Here is a 20830-nt window from a genome sequence, read left to right on the forward strand (position 1 = left end):
TCAGTCGGGTGGTATATTCAGTAGTGGGGGTATATTCAGTCGGGGGTATATTCAGTAATGGGTATATTCAGTCGGGGGTATATTCAGTCGGGGGTATATTCAGTAGGGGGTATATTCACTAGTGGGGTTATATTTAGTCGGGGGGTATATTCAGTAGTGGGGGTATATTCAGTCGGCGGGTATATTCAGTCGGGGGTATATTAAGTGGGGGGTATATTCATTAGGGGGTATATTCAGTAGTGGGGGTATATTCAGTCGTGGGTATATTCAGTAGGGGGGTATATTCAGTAGTTGGGTATATTCAGTATTAGGGGTATATTCAGTAGTGGGGTATATCCAGTAGGGGGTTATATTCAGTAGGGGGTGTATTCTGTGGGGGGTAATATCAGTAGGGGGTATATTCAGTCGGGTATATTCAGTAGGGGGTATATCCAGTAGGGGATATATTCAGTAGGGGGGTATATTCAGTAGTGGGGGATATATTCAGTAGGGGGGTATTTTCAGTCGAGGAGTATATTCAGTTGGGTTATATTCAGTAGGGGGTATATTCAGTCGGGGGGGTATATTCAGTAGTGGGTATATTCAGTAGTGGGTTGTATATTCAGTAGTAGGGTGATATATTCAGTTTGGGGTGGCATATTCAGTAGGGGGTATATATTCAGTAGTAGAGGGTATATATATATTCAGTAGTAGGGGGTATATTCAGTAGTAGGGGTATATATTCAGTAGTAGGGGTATATTCAGTAATAGTTGGTATATATATTCAGTAGTAGGGGGTATATTCAGCAATAGTGGGTATATATATTCAGTAGTAGGGGGTATATTCAGTAGTAGGGGGTATATATATTCAGTAGTAAGGGTATATATATTCAGTAGTGGGGGTAAATTCAGTAGTGGGGGTATATTCAGTAGTAGGGGGTATATATATTCAGTAGTAGGGTGTATATATTCAGTAGTGGGGGTATATTCAGTAGTGGGGGTATATATATTCAGTATTAGGGGTATATTCAGTAGGGGGTATATTCAGTAGGGTGGTATATTCAGTAGGGGGTATATTCAGTCAAGGGGTATATTCAGTCGGGTTATATTCAGTAGGAGGTATATTCAGTAGGGGGTATATTCAGTAGTGGGGGTATATTCAGCAGTAGGGTGATATATTCAGTTTGGGGGTGGCATATTCAGTAGGGGGTATATATTCAGTAGTGGGGTATATATTCAGTAGTGGGGGTATATATTCAGTAGTGGGGGTATATACAGTAGTGGGTGTATATTCTGTAGTAGGGGGTATTTTCAGTAGTGGGGGTATATATATTCAATAGTAGGGGGTATATTCAGTAGTAGGGGGTATATTCAGTAGTAGGGGGTATATATTCAGTAGTAGGGGGTATATTCAGTAATAGTGGGTATATATATTCAGTAGTAGGGGGTATATTCAGTAATAGTGGGTATATATATTCAGTAGTAGGGGGTATATTCAGTAATAGTGGGTATATATATTCAGTAGTAGGGGGTATATTCAGTAATAGTGGGTATATATATTCAGTAGTGGGGGTATATATATTCAGTAGTAGGGGGTATATTCAGTATTTGGGGGTATATATATTCAGTAGTAGGGGGTATATTCAGTAGTGGGGGTATATATATTCAGTAGTGGGGTTATATTCAGTATTTGGGGGTATATATATTCAGTAGTAGGGGTATTTTCAGTATTTAGGGGTATATATATTCAGTAGTGGGGGTATATTCAGTAGTAGGGGGGTATATATTTCAGTATTTGGGGGTATATATATTCAGTAGTGGGGGTATATATATTCAGTAGCGGGGGTATATTCAGTATTTGGGGGTATATATATTCAGTAGTAGGGGGTATATTCAGTAGTGGGGGTATATTCAGTAGTAGGGGGGGATATATTCAGTATTTGGGGGTATATATATTCAGTAGTAGGGGGTATATTCAGTAGTGGGGGTATATATATTCAGTAGTGGGGGTATATTCAGTAGTAGGGGGGGATATATTCAGTATTTGGGGGTATATATATTCAGTAGTGGGGGTATATTCAATATTTGGGGGTATATATATTCAGTAGTAGGGGGTATATTCAGTAGTGGGGGTATATATATTCAGTAGTGGGGGTATAATCAGTATTTGGGGGTATATATAATCAGTAGTAGGGGGTATATATTCAGTATTTGGGGGTATATATATTCAGTAGTGGGGGTATATTCAGTATTTGGGGGTATATATATTCAGTAGTGGGGGTATATATATTCAGTAGTGGGGTTATATTCAGTATTTGGGGGTATATATATTCAGTAGTGGGGTATATTCAGTAGTGGGGGTATATTCAGTATTTGGGGGTATATATATTCAGTAGTAGGGGGTATATTCAGTATTTGGGGGTATATATAATCAGTAGTAGGGGGGTATATATATTCAGTAGTAGGGGGTAATGTTGTTGTTTTGAGGCTCTCTGGTTGAGGGACCGGCCGCGCCTGCGCCGTGCAGTCGGCGAGTGGTCCCAGCGGCTGCAGTCCCAGAGCCGGAGTCGGGGGAAAAAAGTCTGTTTCTTGTTATCAGCGCCACTGCTTGGAGCCGCCGGGCACCCGGTCCCCGCCCACCTCCGCCGGTAAGAAGACTCACTCTTTCTGCTTCTTTCCTCGCTCTCCTTCACCATATCTGGTCAAAATATTCAGCGGGCACCAAAATAGAGCAGCGGCTGGAAACCCGATCTGGGCACCGGCTCCGCCACATCCCGCCACTTTGGCGGAATTTACTGCTTTTTAAACATTAAATTCGCTTCATGTTTAAAAATAGCCCCAGGGAGGCGGCGCCGCGCGTCACTTTCTTTAAATGGCTAAAACTCTGCTGCGGTGTATCGGATTGGGACACTTTGTTAACGCGAAGTGCTGCCAGCCTGGGATCCCTGGCTCTCTCTCTCTCTCTCTCTATCTATCTCTCTCCGGAAAGAGAAACAGGCAGCAGGAGTCCGAAGGCAGTGTGTGATTTAGATTAAATGGTTTTAGAGCGGGCTTTGGCGTGACCGGTAAGAGATCTAAAACTACTGAGTTATATAGATTTTTTTTTTATAAAAAAGGGCTGAAATGAACTTTTGAATCCGGGGACATAGTGATTGAAGCTGGAGTGAGGTGACCGAGTCCTCGCTGCCAGCTGCTGATTGACATTGGCTGCCTTGTGTGGAAAGTTCCAACTCCCAGTAAACCTTCGTGTCTTCTCGCCCCCGAAACCCATTGCTGTCAAGTTGCCCTACATGGTTGGCAGGTTGGAAAATCACCTGAAGAGATTTTTTGTTGTTGTTCTGTTTAAGATATGCCATTAATTTGTCAAGGGGTGTAGAAAATGTCGCTTCGGTTTAAAAATCACAATTGATTTCACGTGAGAGCAAACACATAGTTCACAAAAAAGAGCCCTGGTCACAGAAATTGTCCCTTTTGTGGTGGAAATATGAGAATTTACATGAAGTCTAGGTGTTCAGTAAAGATGTTATCTGGAATCCGTTTTGAATTTAGTTGTGTGCAAAACTGCCCTGACCGTGATACTGGCGGTGTGTAAAACTGCCCTGACCGTGATACTGGCGGTGTGTAAAACTGCCCTGACCGTGATACTGGCGTGACTCAGTCAGTTGGATCTGAGGTCAGAAGAGCTCCAATCCCAGACAGAGACTAGAGCACAAAATCTAGGCTGACCCTCCAACGCAGTACTGAGGGAGTGCTGCACTGTTAGCGGTGCCATCTTTCAGATGCGATATTACACGGAAGCCCTATCCACCTTAGTGGACTTAAAATAACCCACCGCACTATTTTGAAGAAGAGCCTGGGCGTTCTCCCCAGTGTCCTTCCCAATATTTATCCCTCAACCAACATCACTTAAACAGATTATCACACGGCTGTTTGTGGGACCTTGATGTGTCACGTTTCCATTACAACAATGACTACACTTCAAAAGTACTTTATCAGTTGTCCTATAAGGACGTCCTGACGTTAAAGGCTTTTCTTTCATGGCCATTTGACCTGTTCAGGATCGCAGATGGGGCGTTAGTGCTGAGAGATTGTGCTAATTGATCATAATTAGACCAAAATGTACACGGATGCCATTAACCATCTGTGTGTCTACTGGTTTAATGCAGTTAACACGAGAGAAGGATAAAGGACTGTTGGTGGCAGTGACCTTTTCAAAGTCATGAAGCTTGTGAATGAACTCAACCTGCTCTGTAATTATGGTGATTAAGGGTGAGATTTGGGATTTTAATGATTGAATCTGAATTTGTTTTCAAGTTTCTGGTAGGTTGATACTTAACTTTGAAGTCACAGACCTATTATGGAAGAGAAAGTTACCTTTCCTCTATTATTGGTTTATCTCCCTGCTTCAGAAATCCTGTAATGTAGTAACACCCCATCAAAGCCAAAAACTGTTTTTCAAGGTTTATTTCTGGTGATCACTGTTTAAGAAAGATCAGAATTCATGAAACTGTTCAAGAAACAAAAATCACATTTTTCATGTATGTTAAGATATCTGAGATACAATTCAAAATGAATACATTTCTCACGTACATTTAATGCTAGTTCACCCAATCACGGAGCCAGAAACTAGTACTAAAAGATTGTGACTGAGGTTTATAAGCCAAAATTTAATGAATTGGTATATGACTTCTGGATTTGGCCTGATGGTTAGTGACCAGACACAGACAAAGAGGATATTATTCTAAAATTAAGTTTACTTATCAATTTAATTGCCAGTTTACCAGACAAAGTAATCATATAGCCTTAACCAGGGAGTGGAGCTCAAGACTTCGGGGTGATTAAGCTTTGGTGTTGTTCTCTGGTAGTTGACGTGTTCATCTGAGTTCTTCTCCGGAGGGGTTTCTATATCATAATAGATTCTTTGCACTCCCCTTGCCGGTGCACTGACAAGCTAATCGTACTCCATTTCCCTTATTTATTTATTTGGGTCATGGGTATTGTTGTTCTTTCGCAAAACACAAATTAATTATCAATATCTAAGTCGGATATCCAGGCCATAGCTTCCGGTGTGACAGCATGGATATCTTGTAGGCTGCCTGCGCATTTCCTCCGAGGGCAATGCTCAATGATGTGTTCCAGGGTCTGATTCGGCGCTCTGCAGTCGTATGATGGGGATGCTTTAATCTTCCATCTATGGAGAAGGTGGCAACATTTACCATGACCGGTTCTGAGGCAGTTGATGTTTGTCCTTATTTAAGGAAGGATATACTTGCATTGGCGACAGATCTGAGATGATTCACCAGGTTAATTCCAGAGATGAGGGGATTAACTTATGAGGAAAGGTTGAGCAGGCTGGGCCTATACTCACTGAAATTTAGAAGAATGAGAGGTGATCTTATTGAAACATGCAAGATACTGAGGGGGCTCGACAAGGTAGATGCAAAGAGGATGTTTCCCCTCATGGGGAAATCTAGAACTCAGGGGCACAGTTTCAGAATAGAGGGTCGCCCTTTTAGAACTGAGTTAAGGAGGAATTTCTTCTGAGGCTCGTAAATCTGTGGAATTCTCTGCCCCAGAGAGCCGTGGAGGCTGGGTCATTAAATACATTTAAGGTGGAGATAGACAGATTTTTGCAAGATAAGGGAGTGAAGGGTTATGGGGAGCGGGCTGGGAAGTGGCTTTGAGCCCAAGATCAGCCATGATCTTATTGAATGGCGGAGCAGGCTCTAGGGGCCAAGTGGCCTACTCCTGCTCCTATTTCTAATGTTCTTATGTCCACTGTTTGCAAGGAAAGTTTGATCCTTCAGGTTGTACTGTGGGGTCCTCTATAAGGAATCCATTTGGTATGTTGCAGTTCTTCCAACCATTTTTCCATTGGTCATCAAGGTTGAGGGGAGATCACTGAAGGGCTTCGGCAACAGTCCAAAATGGCCCCCTACATTTGAGACTGGTTGCTGGTAGGTTGGTGAAGTTGGCCTGGATCGGCATGTCTTTGCTGATGTAGCAGTTGTATTCTCTGGAGACTGCATATTCGCGGCGTAGGTGCAGTGGTGCGATATTTGCAAGCACGGGCAGCCAAGGTGTTTGTGTTGATAAAAGTGTACCGGTGATAATTCTCATAGTAGAATTCAGCTGGACGTCAACAGATTTGACATGCGGACTTGATAACCATGCCGGAAAGCAGTACTCCGCTGTCGAGTACACCAGGGTGAGTGCTGCCATACGGAGGGTTTGAGCTTTTGCTCCCCATGTGGATCTGGCAATTTCTGGATCCGGTTGACCGTACTCTTTAGTTTCTTCCCAAGGTTCTGGAGATGCTGTCTATGCAACAGGGTGCAATCGAGCGTGACTCCTAAATAGGAGGGGCTTTTGGCATGGTTTACCTCTGCACCACAAAAGGAGACTTTCAGAGCTCAGTTTGCTTGATGGGTGTTGAGGTAGAATGTTAAGGTGATGGTCTTTTGTGGGTTTGGCTGAAGTCACCATCAGCGGAAGTAGGTTTCCATCCTCTGTAAATCATTGTTCAAGGTCTCCTTGGTGGTGAAGAGATTGTTTTGCGTGGCCAAGGCAATGTCATCCCGGCTATCGTGCTGAAGACACGTGCTCCAGAACTAGCCACGCCTCTAGCCAAGCTGTTCCAGTACAGCTACAACACTGGCATCTATCCGACAATGTGGAAAACTGCCCAGGTAGGTCCTGTCCACAAAAAGTAGGACAAATTCAATCCGGCCAATTACGGTGTCATCGACAGTGCTATCAAGTGGCACTTACTCACCAATAACCTGCTCACTGATGCCCAGTTTGGGTTCCGCCAAGACCACTCAGCTCCCGACCTCATTACAGCCTTGGTCCAAACATGGATAAAGGAGCTGAATTCCAGAGGTGAGGTGAGAGTGACTGCCCTTTACTTCAAGGCAGTATTTGACCAAGTCTGGCATCAAGGAGCCCTAGTAAATCTGAAGTCAATGGGAATCGGGGAAAACACTCCACTGGCTGGAGTCATGCCTAGCACAAAGGAAGATGGTTGTGGTGGTTGAAGGTCAATCATCACAGCCCCAGGATATCGCTGCAGGAGTTCCTCATGGCAGTATCCTAGGCCCAACCATCTTCAGCTGCTTCATCAATGACCTTCCCTCCAACATAAGGGTCAGAAATGAGGATGTTTGCTGATGACTGCACAGTGTTCAATGCCATTCACAGCTCCTCAGATAATGAAGCAGTCCATGCTTGCATGCAACAAGATCTGGACGACGTTCAGGCTTGGGCTGATAAGTGGCAGGTAACATTCGTGCCACAGAAGTGCCAGGCAATGACTATCTCCAACAAGCGAGAGTCTAACCACTGCCCCTTGACATTCAATGGCATTACCATTGCCGAATCCCCACCATCAACATCCTGGGGGGTCACCATTGACCAGAAATTTAACTGGACCAGTGTGGTAAACCACTGTAGTTCACTGTGTTCACTTGTTGTTGTCGTTCACTCTTGTTTAACTGTTATGTCTGACTATGCCTCAGCTGACTCCGCCCTCGGCTACCGAGTATAAGGACGGCCGCATGGCAGCTCCAGGCATTCGGTCATCCACTAGAGGCATAGTCCTGATCTGTCTGAAGTGCAATTCAGTAGTTAATAAAAGCCTGTCGTTCTGAACTCTGCTCAGCCTCTCATTAGAATTGATAGCGCATCAATTTTATTAACTACTGAAAAAAAAAAAAAATAATAATAATAATAACGATGCTGCAGATACATAAGATCAAGTGCCTGGAACTCGACCCGCAAGAACCGGACTCGACTGCTAAGTTCTCACACTGGCTGAACTGTTTTGAGTCCTTTCTGGCTGCATCCAGCAAGACCGTCGCCGCCGATGCCGACAAGCTCGGTGCTGAATTCTAAAGTAAACCACCGAGCTTTTGCCCTTATCCGGGATGCTACGAGCTACCAGGGGGCTATCGACATTTTGAAGGAGCAATACGCACGCCTGGTCAACTATGTTTACGCAAGACATCTCCTGGGATCCCGCAAACAACAGCCCGGGGAACCCACAGAAGCATACATACGGGCGCTGAAGGAACTCGGCCGAGCCTGCGAATGCAAGCAAGTATCAGCCACGGAACATACGGAGGAGCTCATCCGTGACGCCCTCGTTGCGGGCCTCAGGTCCACTCACACACGGCAGCGACTGCTGGAAAGTAGCAAGCTCGACCTGAAGAAGGCGATTTCACTCACCCTTTCGTTGGACGTAGCCCACCGGAACATGGAGGCCTACTCCCCGGACCGCGCGGCCGCCTCATGGATGCCGCAGCCGCCGCCATCTTGGGACGCGGTGCCGCCACGGGCCCCGGCCTCAACTGCTGCAGCGATGTCCCGCCCGAGCCAGAAATGTTATTTCTGTGGCCAAACCAAACACCCCAGGGCGCGCTGCCCGGCGAAAAACGCGGTCTGCTCTGCCTGCGGTAAGAAGGGACACTACGCTGGCGTCTGCAGAAGTCAGAAGACCCCTACCTCCAGCAGCGCCGCGTGCGATTCGTGGGAGCGGCCATCTTGCCTTCCTCCAGCCTCGTGGGGATCGGGATCGTCATGGGCGCCGCCATTTTGTCCTTCTTCTCCGACGCCGCCATTTTGCCAACGGGCCCCCGACTCACCCACCGCCGCCTCACCGGGGTTCTACAGCGACGCTCCCGACTCCACAGCGGCCTCCATTACGCTGGATCAATCCAGACCCCATCAGCTAGCCAGGTCCACGATGGACATCCAGGTAAATGGCCGCGCCACAACTTGCCTTTTTGATTCCGGGAGCACGGAGAGCTTCATACACCCTGATACGGTACGGCATTATTCCCTCTCGGTCCGGCCAACGCGCCATCGGATCTCCATGGCCTCAAAATCTCACTCAGCAGACGTCGGCGGCTACTGCGTAGTGACCCTCTCGGTGAAGGGCTCCGTTTATAAAAATGTAAAGCTATTCGTCCTGCCACATCTCTGCGCTGCCGTTCTGCTGGGGTTGGACTTTCATTGTCACTTTAAGAGCGTCACCTTGACATACGGTGGACCTCTTCCGCCGCTCACTGTCTGCAACCAGCAGTTTTTAAATTGCCCGCCGCGCCCCACCTGTCGTCTCTCCACCCTCAAAATCACACCCCCCCCCCCCCCCCCCCTGTTCGCCAACCTCACCCGCGACTGCAAGCCTATCGCCACAAAGAGCAGGCGATACAGCACCGGGGACAGATCCTTCATAAGATCTGAGGTGACGCGGCTCCTGAAAGAGGGGATTATTGAGGATAGTACCAGCCCCTGGCGAGCTCAGGTGGTAGTCGTTAAGACTGGCAACAAGCAGCGCCTGGTCATTGACTACAGCCAGACTATCAACAAGTACACCCAGTTGGACGCATACCCTCTCCCCCGCATAGCCGACATGGTTAATAAGATAGCGCAATATCGCGTTTTCTCGACCATTGACCTCAAGGCAGCATACCACCAAATCCCTATCCGCCCTGAGGACCGCCAGTACACAGCTTTCGAGGCAAACGGCCGTCTTTTTCACTTCCTCCGGGTTCCTTTTGGCGTCACCAACGGTGTCTCCGTCTTCCAGAGGGAGATGGACCGGATGGTCGACGAGAATGCGTTACAGGCCACGTTTCCCTACCCGGACAACGTGACCATCTGCGGCCATGACCTGCAGGACCATGATGCCAATCTTGATAAGTTCCTTCGCACGGCCCAACTCCTAAACCTCACGTACAACAAGGAAAAGTGCATATTCCGCACAGCCCGCCTCGCTATCCTTGGTTGCGTGGTGGAACACGGAGTCATCGGCCCTGACCCTGACCGGATGCGCCCATTGATGGAACTTCCCCTGCCCCACTGTCTCAAGGCCCTCAAAAGGTGCCTGGGCTTCTTTTCCTATTACGCCCAGTGGGTCCCTCATTATGCGGACAAAGCCCGTCCACTTATCAAGTCCACTTCCTTCCCCCTGACGGCGGAGGCCCGCTCAGCCTTTCACCGTATAAAAGACGACATTGCCAAGGCCACCATGCACTCGGTAGACGAGTCCATCCCCTTCCAGGTGGAGAGCGATGCATCCGACTTTGCCCTGGCCGCTACCCTTAACCAGGCGGGAAGACCCGTGGCCTTCTTTTCACGAACCCTCCAGGGCTCCGAACTCAGACACTCCTCTGTGGAAAAGGAGGCCCAGGCCATTGTGGAGGCGGTGCGGCACTACCTGGCTGGAAAACGATTTACCCTGCTTACTGACCAACGTTCAGTCGCTTTCATGTTCAACAACAAGCAGAGGGGCAAAATCAAAAATGACAAGATTTTGAGGTGGAGAATTGAACTTTCCACCTACAATTACGACATCTTGTACCGGCCCGGGAAACTCAACGAACCCTCAGATGCTCTATCGCGAGGCACATGCGCCACCGCGCAGATCGATAGACTACGGGGCCTCCACAACGACCTCTGCCACCCAGGGGTCACCAGGTTCTTCCATTTCATTAAAGGCCGCAACCTGCCTTACTCCATCGAGGAGGTCAGGACCATGACCAGGAGCTGCCCAGTCTGTGCAGAGTGCAAGCCGCGCTTCTATACGCCTGACAGAGCAAACCTGATCAAGGCCACCCGCCCTTTTGAGCGCCTGAGTGTCGACTTTAAAGGGCCCCTCCCCTCCTCTGACCGTAATGTGTACTTCCTCAACATAGTTGATGAGTACTCCCGTTTCCTTTTCGCCATCCCCTGCCCGGACATGACCACCGCTACGGTCATTAAATGCCTGCACAACCTCTTTGCTCTGTTCGGTTTGCCCAGCTATATTCATAGCGACCGGGGCTCGTCCTTCATGAGCGACGAACTCCGTCAGTACCTGCTCATGAGAGGCATTGCCTCAAGCCGGACCACCAGCTACAACCCCCGGGGGAACGGACAGGTTGAAAGAGAAAACGCGACGGTTTGGAAGGCAGCCCTCCTAGCCTTAAAATCTAGGGGCCTTCCGACCTCCCGTTGGCAGGATGTCCTACCTGATGCGCTCCACTCCATCCGGTCACTGCTGTGTACGGCCACCAACGCCACCCCCCATGAGCGAATGTTCGTTTTTCCCCGGAGGTCCACATCCGGTACCTCACTACCACACTGGCTGACGTCCCCAGGGCCCGTCCTGCTGAGGAAGCATGTAAGGTCCCACAAAACGGCTCCCCTGGTAGAGAAGGTTCACCTCCTCCATGCCAACCCCCAGTACGCCTACGTGGCATACTCAGACGGGCGGGAGGATACAGTCTCCATTAGAGATCTGGCACCCTCGGGGTCCACTGACCCGTCACCATTGCCCTCCACCACGACCCCCTTCGACACGGCCCAAAATTCAGTAGACCAAATTCTCACCCCTATCCATTCCACCCCAGTAGACGGCATGCCGCGACCCCAGGACCAGCCGGAGTCCACTCGCCCACCCAACACCAAAGGGGACGATACACCGGTGCCCGACCCCGCTCAAGACGCGTCGTTGGAAGCTGTAACATCGCAACCGTCGCCACGAAGATCTCGACGGCAAACGAGGCCGCCCGACAGACTCGCCTACTCGAACTTTTGATACACTTCACCCCGCCGGACTTAATTTTAAACGAGGGGTGAATGTGGTAAACCACTGTAGTTCACTGTGTTCACTTGTTGTTGTTGTTGTCGTTCACTCTTGTTTAACTGTTATGTCTGACTATGCCTCAGCTGACTCTGCCCTCGGCTACCGAGTATAAGGACGGCCGCATGGCAGTTCCAGGCATTCGGTCATCCACTAGAGGCATAGTCCTGATCTGTCTGAAGTGCAATTCAGTAGTTAATAAAAGCCTGTCGTTCTGAACTCTGCTCAGCCTCTCATTAGAATTGATAGCGCATCAACCAGCCACATAAATACTGTGGCAACAAGAGCAGGTCAGAGGCTGGGTATTCTGCGGCGAGTGTCTCATCTCCTGACTCCCCAAAGCCTTTTCAGCATCGACAAGGCACAAGTAAGGAGTGTGATGGAATACTCCCCACTTGCCTGTATGAGTGCAGCTCCAACAACACTCAAGAAGCTCAACACCATCCAGGACAAAGCAGCCCACTTGATTGGCAACCCATCCACCACCTTAAACATTCACTCCCTCCACCACCGGTGTACCGAGGCTGCAGTGTGTACCATCTACAAGATACACTGCAGCAACTCGCCAAGGCTTCTTCGGCAGCACCTCCCAAACCCGCGACCACTTCCAACTAGAAGGACAAGGGCAGCAGGCGCATGGGAACACCACCATCTCCAGTTCCCCTCCAAGTCACACACCATCCTGACTTAGAAGTATATCGCCGATCCTTCATCGTCGCTGGGTCAAAATCCTGGAACTCCCTTCCTAACAGTACTGTGGGAGTACCTTCACCACACAGACTGCAGCGGTTCAAGAAGGCAGCTCACCGCCACCTTCTCGAGGGCATGGGCAATAAATGCTGGCCTTGCCAACAATGCCCACATCCCATAATCAAATTTTAAAAAATACAAACTTGCGGGCTCTGTTTCGGCCAGATCACTGGTGTAAGTGTTGAATAACATGGCTCCCAGGACAGAACCCTGTGCGAGTCCGTTGTTAAGTGTGCTATATCTGCTCTTCTGGGTGCCAGTGTACACACACAAGCATAGTTGCTAACCATGGAGTTGAGAAGATGAATCATTGTTCTGCAACGTAAAATGGTGAACAGCTTGAAAAGCAGTCCATGCTTCCATACAGTGTCATGCGGCGCTGACAAGTCCACGAGTGGCAGCTGGTGCTGGAAGCCTGCTTCAATATGCGATATCACTTGGTTGCAGCAGTTTCGGCCACTCCGGAAGCCCGCTTGTTCCCTAGGGATGGATAGTCCGAGTTGGGAGCTCGTCTGTGGAGTAGCCGCCTCCAGCACTTCATCACAAGTGCAAAGTAAGGAGATCGGGCGGTAGCTGGAGGCCTCACAAGCATTCTTCCCCTGCTTCAGGAGGGCAATTATTTTAGCTCCCTCCAAATCGAGGGAATTTTACCGGTTTCCAGTACCTTGGAGAAGGAGGTCAACCAGCTCTGCGCTTTGGGCCCCAGTGCTTTTAGGAATTCTGGGTAAACACCATCTGGACCAGCAGCTTTTCCAGATTTGGTTGTCGACAGTGCTGCATTTAGTTTATCCAAGGTGAATGGATCAGACATAGTTGACGATCTTGGTGCCGCCATCAAGTTTGTCCAAAGCTGCCGCATCACCTGGCGTCGAAATTCTTTCTCCACCAGAGCCTTTGATGTTTGTATCAAGTGGGATGCAATGGCGTCCGCTCTGATGGTCGTCCTGTGTTTATAGGCGGGGTTTGCCCTGCCAAGTTGACGGAGCAGGGCCCATGCTTTCCTGCTGGAGTGAGTGAAGTTAGTCTTCTCCACAAGGCTCCTCCACTTTTCATGTCTCACCGAGTTCAAGGACTCCAGCATTGCGGTGGCTGTGGCTGAGTTCTTGTTCAGTGAATACTCCTGGTAGAGAGCCTCACTTCTGTCCAACAAAGAATATGTCTTTCTAAACCCCCGAGGTATACTAAGTTTTGCAGCAGCTTTACTAATACCTATAAATCTGTTGAAGACATCAGTGGTTGGCGGGATCCACCTGATGTTTGTGTCAATTGACTTTCCTGGTCTGCTTTTTTGAAGTTCCCTTGTGGTTCCGGTGTTGATGTAATGATAGGAATTTCAATGCCAGCGTTGAGGATTGAGCGCCTGTGTTGACTGTTGGGGAATTCGTCAAGAACTGTTCTGGAGGCGATGATTGGGTTTCCTTTGCTGTCTTTAGAGAGGAAACATAGGTCTGGGTTATATTCTTTCTGCCACCTTGACAAATGGAATGTACCTCAATCTTTGGCATCAAAAAGGAGGAATTTATTCTCTAGTGAAGCCCGTTGTACAATTGCTTATCCATTATAGTTAACATCTGTATAGCCCCACATTGCGTGGTGGCTATTAAAGTTTCCGAGATGGATGGCTGTTGACTAGGAGGGAGCGGTGGGTCAGGCCACTATACGACTGGTGGTTTGTGTTAGATCCGTGTATCTTAATGTTGTGTCCTTCAATAATCGGACAAAAGACTGCAGGGAACGATCAACAGGTGTTTACTGAATGAGGGTTCCTCTAGAACTAACTGTACAGATCCCTACTCAGGGTTATATACCGGTGTGGTCACTGCCGGTACTACAGTATACAGGAGCTGTAAAAAGTAGTTCTCCCCTTAAAGGTACATACATTACAATTCCTCCCCTTTTTTAGATTAACAGTACCATAACACTCATTTAACAATTAAATATCAAACTAATTACAATTAACACTCTTAACATGCAACATTAGCTGAAAATAGTCTATTTATAAATTCAGTCTTTGGGGAGGCTTCCTGATCCTTTCTGGATAGCGCCTTTCCCGAGTGTCTTGCTCTTGGTGCGGAGGCGATTCTGGCCCCCTGTCATCGGTTGGTTCATCAGCTTCTGATGCTACTGTTTCTGGGGTAGATGCTACCTGTACGTCGGGTTCCTCACCAGGTACGTATGGCCGAGACATGGGGTTGACTCGTTCCTGTGACCCTAGGATCTGGTCAGCATAGCGTCTCAATGTTCTCCCCAACATCCACTGTGTACATTAGTGGCTCCTGCCGTGTGCATATTGTTCCTGGTTGCCATTTCTCTGTTCGGTAGTCGCGGGCCAAGACTGGTTGCCCTACATTGAAGCTCCTTGTCGGCTTCTTATTGATGTGCTGGAATTGCTTACTCTCAACATCTCTTCGTACATTTGGTCTGAGCAAATCCAGACGAGATCTCAACCTTCGGTTAAAGAACATCATGGCCGGGGCCTGGTTGGTGACTGCATGTGTCGCATTTCTGTAGGCTAACAGGAAATTGTCCACCTTATGCTGCAGTGGAATGTCGTCATCGCACATGGCCTTTACTGCTTTTTTAAAGGTTTGTACGAACCTCTCAGCCAATCCATTTGTGGCTGGATGATACGGGGCGGATGTGTAATGCCGTACCCCATTCCTTTTCATAAATCTTCGAAACTCTTCGGACACAAACTGTGGTCCGTTATCAGAGCAAATCTGCATTGGCAAGCCGTTCCTGGCAAAAATGGTGCGTAGGACTGCAATAGTTTTCTCCGTGGTGGTGGAGGACATTTTGATCACCTCAGGCCATTTCGAGTGCACATCCACGGCTATTAAAAACATTGAGTCCATGAATGGACCAGCAAAATCAATATGCACCCGTTGCCATGGAGATGAGGGCCACTCCCATGGGTGTAGAGGGGCATGTGGTGGTGCATTTTGGACCTTCTGGCATCCTGAGCAGCTCTTTGTCAGGTCCTTGATTTGCTGATCGATCCCTGGCCACCACACAAGCCCTAGCAAGGCTTTTCATTTTCACCCCTCCCAGATGACCTTCGTGAAGCTCATTGAGCACTCTCTCCCTTAACTTGGGTGGAATTACCACTTGGGATCCACACATCAAGGTCCCCTGGCATACTGACAGCTGTTCTCTTCTGGATGAGAATGCTGGCAACAGTGAGTCGCCATGTGCTGGCCATCCCTTCACCGTCAAATCATATACCCGAGACAGTGTCGGGTCATTTCGGGTCTCCTTCTCTATACCAGCGTTAGTTACTGGCAAGCATTCAATTATAGTCGAATGAAATATTTCGACAGGATACACTGCTGGTGCTTCCTCCGCAGTAGGCAGTGGCAGGCGTGATAGCCCATCAGCGTTTCCATGCTGTTTCGTGCCCTTATACTCAATTTCATATTGGTGCGCCCCTAGAAAAAGGGACCATCTTTGTAGCCGTTGCGCAGTCATCACCGGAACGCCCTTCTTTGGATTAAAGATGGAGACAAGTGGTTGGTGGTCAGTCAGCAAGGTGAACTTCTGCCCGTGCAGATAGTGATTGAACTTTTTCACTCCCCACACTAGGCTGAGGGCCTCCCTGTCAATCTGGGCGTAGTTACGCTCGGCTGAGGTTAGTGACCGAGACGCAAAGGCTACTGGCCTCTCCAAGCCGTCCGGGAATTTGTGCGACAGCACCGCTCCAATGCCATAGGGTGATGCATCACACGCCAACCGAATTGGTAGTGCTGGGTTGAAATGAGCCAACACCTCTTTTGATGTGATCAATGCTTTGCTCTTCTGGAAAGCTCGTTTACATTCATCACTCCACTTCCATGGTACCCCCGTTTGCAGTAGGGTGTTCAGTGGGTGTAGTACGGTAGACAAATTCGGCAAGAACCTATGGTAGTTCACCAGCCCGAGGAACGACCTCAGTTGTGACACATTTTCCGGTGCTGGAGCCTTGACTACTGCCTCAATCTTTTCAGGGGACTTATGTAACCCCTCTTTATCAATAACATGGCCACAATACGAGATCTGCTTCTGGAAAAACTCGCTTTTGTGGCGATTAGCTCGGAGCCCATATTCCTTCAATCTAGTGAGCACCTGCTCCAGGTTGGCGAGGTGATCACTGTCATTTTTGCCTGTGACCAGGATGTCGTCCAAATAACACTGGGTCCCTGGGATCCCTTGCAGGACTTGTTCCATTGCCCTTTGCCAAATAGCCGGAGCTGATGCTACCCCAAACACCAGCCGGTTGTATTGGTAGAGACCTTTATGAGTGTTGATCGTGAGGTACTGTTTCGAGGCTTCTTCTACTTCCATTTGCAGGTACACCTGGGTCAGATCAATCTTAGTGAAGCGTTTCCCTCCAGATAGCGAGGCAAAAATATCTTCAATCCGCGGAAGCGGATATTGTACAGTGTGAAGGACTGGGTTCACTGTCACCTTAAAGTCCCCACAGATGCGAACCTTCTTTGGTTCCCCAGGCGTATTACTCAACAACCTCTTCATTACAGGAACGATGGGTGTAGTCCACTCGCTCTGCTTCGACGGCTGGGCGGATCGCATAAGGTACTGGTCTGGCCTTAAAAAACTTTGGGCTTGCATTTTCCTCTATTTTGATCGTCGCTGTTATGCCTTTCAGTGTTCCGAGTCCCTGCTGGAACACTTCTTGTGCGTCAGTTAGCATTTTTGACAGTCGTCCAGGTGTGACGTCGTCATCCTTTTTGGCATCTACAGTCAGTGCTTGTATGGAATGCCAATCTAGCTGTATTTTCCGGATCCATTCACGTCCTAGTAGTGGTGGTCCTCCATCTGGCAATACATATAGGTCCATTTTTGGTGTTTCCTTGCCGTTATATATAACGTTTACCCTTATTTTTCCTTTTGGGGTAGACTTTTTGCCCCGTGTACGTCTTCAAGACAACCTTTGTATCTCTCAAGGGTATATGTGAGAATAGCCACTTGTAGTCCCTTCGGTTTATGACTGTTAGGGCTGATCCTGTGTCCAATTCCATTTTCACTTGGACTCCTGCTATCTTGAGCGTGACCCAGATAGTTTGATGATCCTCCGTTTTGATCACATTATGTAGTTTCAGACAACCCAGCTCCTTGCTTCCGGAGTCTGTATCACTCTTCTGTTCGTCTGAACTACTCTCCGTCACCTTATGTACCTTCTTGTACTTCTCCTGTGGAGATTTCTTGCTGCTGGTTTTCTTTCCCGACCTGCAGACTCTTGCTATGTGTCCTACTTTTCCACACTGCACACTTTGTCCTTGAACCAGCAATCATTATGTTCGTGTGTTGTTCTGCCGCAACGATAGCACTTCACTGTTCCGTATGACATTTCATTTGTGCCATATTCTTGCGGTCTCCGTTGTATCTCTGCAGCGCCCCGTGCTGCTGCTTCATGTGACACTGCAATGCTGAAAGCCTTGTCCAGCGTAAGATCCTTTTCTGATAGAAGCCGTTTCTGGGTTCCTTCACTTTGACGCCCACACACAAACTTGTCCCTTAAAGTATCTGCTAGTCCCGTTCCAAACTGGCAGTGTTTCGATAGCTTGCGCAGTTCCGTTAAATACTCAGCATTACTTTCATCTTTATGCTGGTTCCTTTTGTGAAACTTAAATCTTTCTGCTATCAGCAGCGGTGTGGGGTTTAAGTGGTCCTGTAGGATTGACACTATGTTTTCAAAATCCTTTTCTACTGGCTTCTCTGGGGTTACTAGGTTTCGTAGTAAGCCATACGTTTTTGCACCCATTGAATTCAACAATACCAGCGCTTTCTTGTCCTCTGGCACTTCATTCGCCTTGCAGTATACTTCTATGCGTTCGACATATGTCGTCCAATCTTCGACTTCATTGTCGAACGCTGTGATACTGCCACTCTTTGGCATTTTTGGGTGTGGTTAGACTGGCTTAAAATGGCGTCTCCCGCGCTTTTCTTCCCCGCTGCGGCTTAAAATGGCGTCTCCCGCGCTTTCCTTTCTTCCCCGCTGCGGCTTAAAATGGCGTCTCCCGCGCTGCTGCCAACGCCGCTCTCGGCGGTCCTCGTGGCAAATGGCGACGCCCTGTGGGTTTCGTGCGCTGCTCCTGCACTGCTGCCGATGCCGCTCTCTGCGGTCCTCGTGGCAATGGCAGCGCTTCGCGTTTTCCTGCGCGCCTCTCTCCCCCGTTGACGCTGCTCGGCCCTTGAACACCGGCTGCGCTCTGCTCTCTCTCGTCTCTCTCCCCGTTGACGCCGCTCGGTCCTGAACACCGGCTGTGCCCTGTGCGCTCTGCCCTCTCTCTCTCCCCCGTCGACGCTGCTCGGCCTTTTTCTGTGCCGCTCGGTCGGGCTCTAGCCGCCGCTGTCCGGGAAGGGTCTGCGCAGTACCTGTTGCCAGCCCGTTTCGCTGGACCACCATGACTGGAAAGCCAAGCCTGGCTCTCGACAGCCTCCCCTGCGATGCTCAAATCTCCGCTGGATGACTGGGCGGTTGCCCGTGGTCGACGCCCGTGCTTCTGGACTCGACCTCCTTCCACTGTTCTCCAGGAGCGAATCCCTGGGAGGTGATGCAGAGTTGCAGGTAGGTTCGAATCTGCGTCGTCACCAATGTTAGATCCGTGTATCTTAATGTTGTGTCCTTCAATAATCAGACAAAAGACTGCAGGGAACGATCAACAGGTGTTTACTGAATGAGGGTTACTCTAGAACTAACTGTACAGATCACTACTCAGGGTTTATATACAGGTGTGGTCACTGCCGGTACTACAGTATACAGGAGCTGTAAAAAGTAGTTCTCCCCTTAAAGGTACATACATTACAGTTTGTATACATTGGAGATTGTTAGCTCTCCTACGCGTATTGCTGTGGTGAAAACTCTGGCAATACTGTAATGCTTGAGTTTGGTGCAGCCTTTGATGCCTTGTTTTGAGTTGGTTATTGCAAGCAATGAGGTCAAAACCTGTAATACATCCTCTTGAGTCAAACTGGGAGATGTGTTCGATGTGTGTTTCTTCAAGAGCCAGGGCATCAATGCTGGGTCATGGGTAACCACCATCGGGGTTGCTGCATTACTCTGCCACCTGAGTGGAAGGTCAGGTCACAATTCCAGTCACCCTTGCCATCACAGAGTTCTGGTTGCAAGGGCCACTAGCAGGATATATGTTCACGCTGGTGGGCATTCTTGATCCTGCACATAATCACTCACAAAACAAAACAAATTTAATCAAAGTATTATTTACTCTTTGTTAGTGTCTGCTTATTAACGAGACAATATTATATTTACATTCTGTACTGCACTCAAATTATAGCAACTTAAAGCACAGAAGGAGGCCATTAGGTCAGCCACTCTGTGCTGGCTCTTTGAAAGAGCAGTCGTGCTTAGTCCCTGGTAACATCCTGGTAAACCTCCTCTGTGCTCCTTTCTAAGGCCTTTACATCGTTCCTGAAGTGTGGTGCCCAGAATTGTCCACAATATTCCAGCTGAGCTTAACCAGTGATTTATAAAGTTCTAGCATGATCTCTGCTTTTATATTCTATGCCTCTATTTCTAAACCCAAGTAACCCGTATGGTTTTTTTTTTAACCACCTTATCAACTTGCCATGCCACCTTTAAGGATTTGTGTATATAGACACCAAGGTCTCTTTGCTCATCTACACTTTTCAAAATCTTGCCATTTATAGTAAACTGTTTTTCCATATGAGTCCTCCCAAAGTGCATCACTTTAGACTTCTCTTCGTTGAACTCCATATGCCATGCTTCTGCTCATTTCACCATCCTGTCTATGTCCTCCTGAAGCTTATTACTATCCTCATCACCATCTCCTACTTTGCCAAGTTTTGTATCATCTACAAACTTTATGAAGTTGCTCCCTACACCTGAGTCTAGGTCGTTTATAAAAGTTGAAAAGATTAATGAACCCAAAACTGACCCTTGGGGAACACCACTGCAAACCATCTCCCAGTCTGAAAAACATTCATCCACCACCACCCTTTGCTTCCTGTCACTGAGCCAATTTTGTATCCATACCGCAACTTTCCCCTTAATTCCATTGGCTTCCATCTTCTTAACAAGCCTCCTGTGTGGCACTTTGTGGAATGTCTTCCTAAAGTCCATATATACAACATCTACTGCAATACCTTGATTAACCTTCTCTGTTACCTCATCAAAAAATTCAGTCAAGTTAGTCAGACACAGACACAATGTTGAATATGTCTTTGCTAGGTGATGAGCTAGATTATCACCTAGCACCTTTTTACATCTCTTATGATTGAAGCGTTGGAAGGGTGGCATCACACCCTAAACAATATGGTCTCAGTCTGCTTCCACAAAAGGACAAAGAGCTAAAGGGGAAAGAGGCGGAGGTGGTGGCGGGATATGCTCATCATCCCACATCACGGGCATTTCTCACCAATCTACTGCAACACAAGAGGAGACTATTGCTGGAGAATCAGAAGTAGCTGACGCATTTAAGGGAAAGGCCTGAAATTGGC

The 20830-nt window shown here is 48.2% G+C and overlaps 1 protein-coding gene across 4 annotated transcripts in view; it reads left to right on the forward strand.

Moving 5' to 3' along the window:
- Positions 1-2503: 2503 nt before the first annotated feature.
- The window catches only part of tmod1 (tropomodulin 1), a 123030-nt gene continuing 104703 nt past the window's right edge, over positions 2504-20830 (forward strand). Inside the window, exon 1 of one of the 4 annotated variants that reach the window (XM_085983880.1) lies at positions 2504-2627. The gene's annotated coding sequence lies outside the window, so the exon portion shown is untranslated. Of the gene's footprint in view, positions 2628-2879; positions 3045-3182; positions 3281-20830 lie in introns of those variants that run through there. The other 3 variants (XM_085983891.1, XM_085983873.1, XM_085983886.1) reach the window with 3 other exon arrangements.

This window comes from Somniosus microcephalus, chromosome 1 (assembly GCF_052327205.1).
Source record: "Somniosus microcephalus isolate GS21.2 chromosome 1, FLI_Smic_1.0, whole genome shotgun sequence".
In the NCBI taxonomy this organism is placed as follows: domain Eukaryota; kingdom Metazoa; phylum Chordata; class Chondrichthyes; order Squaliformes; family Somniosidae; genus Somniosus; species Somniosus microcephalus.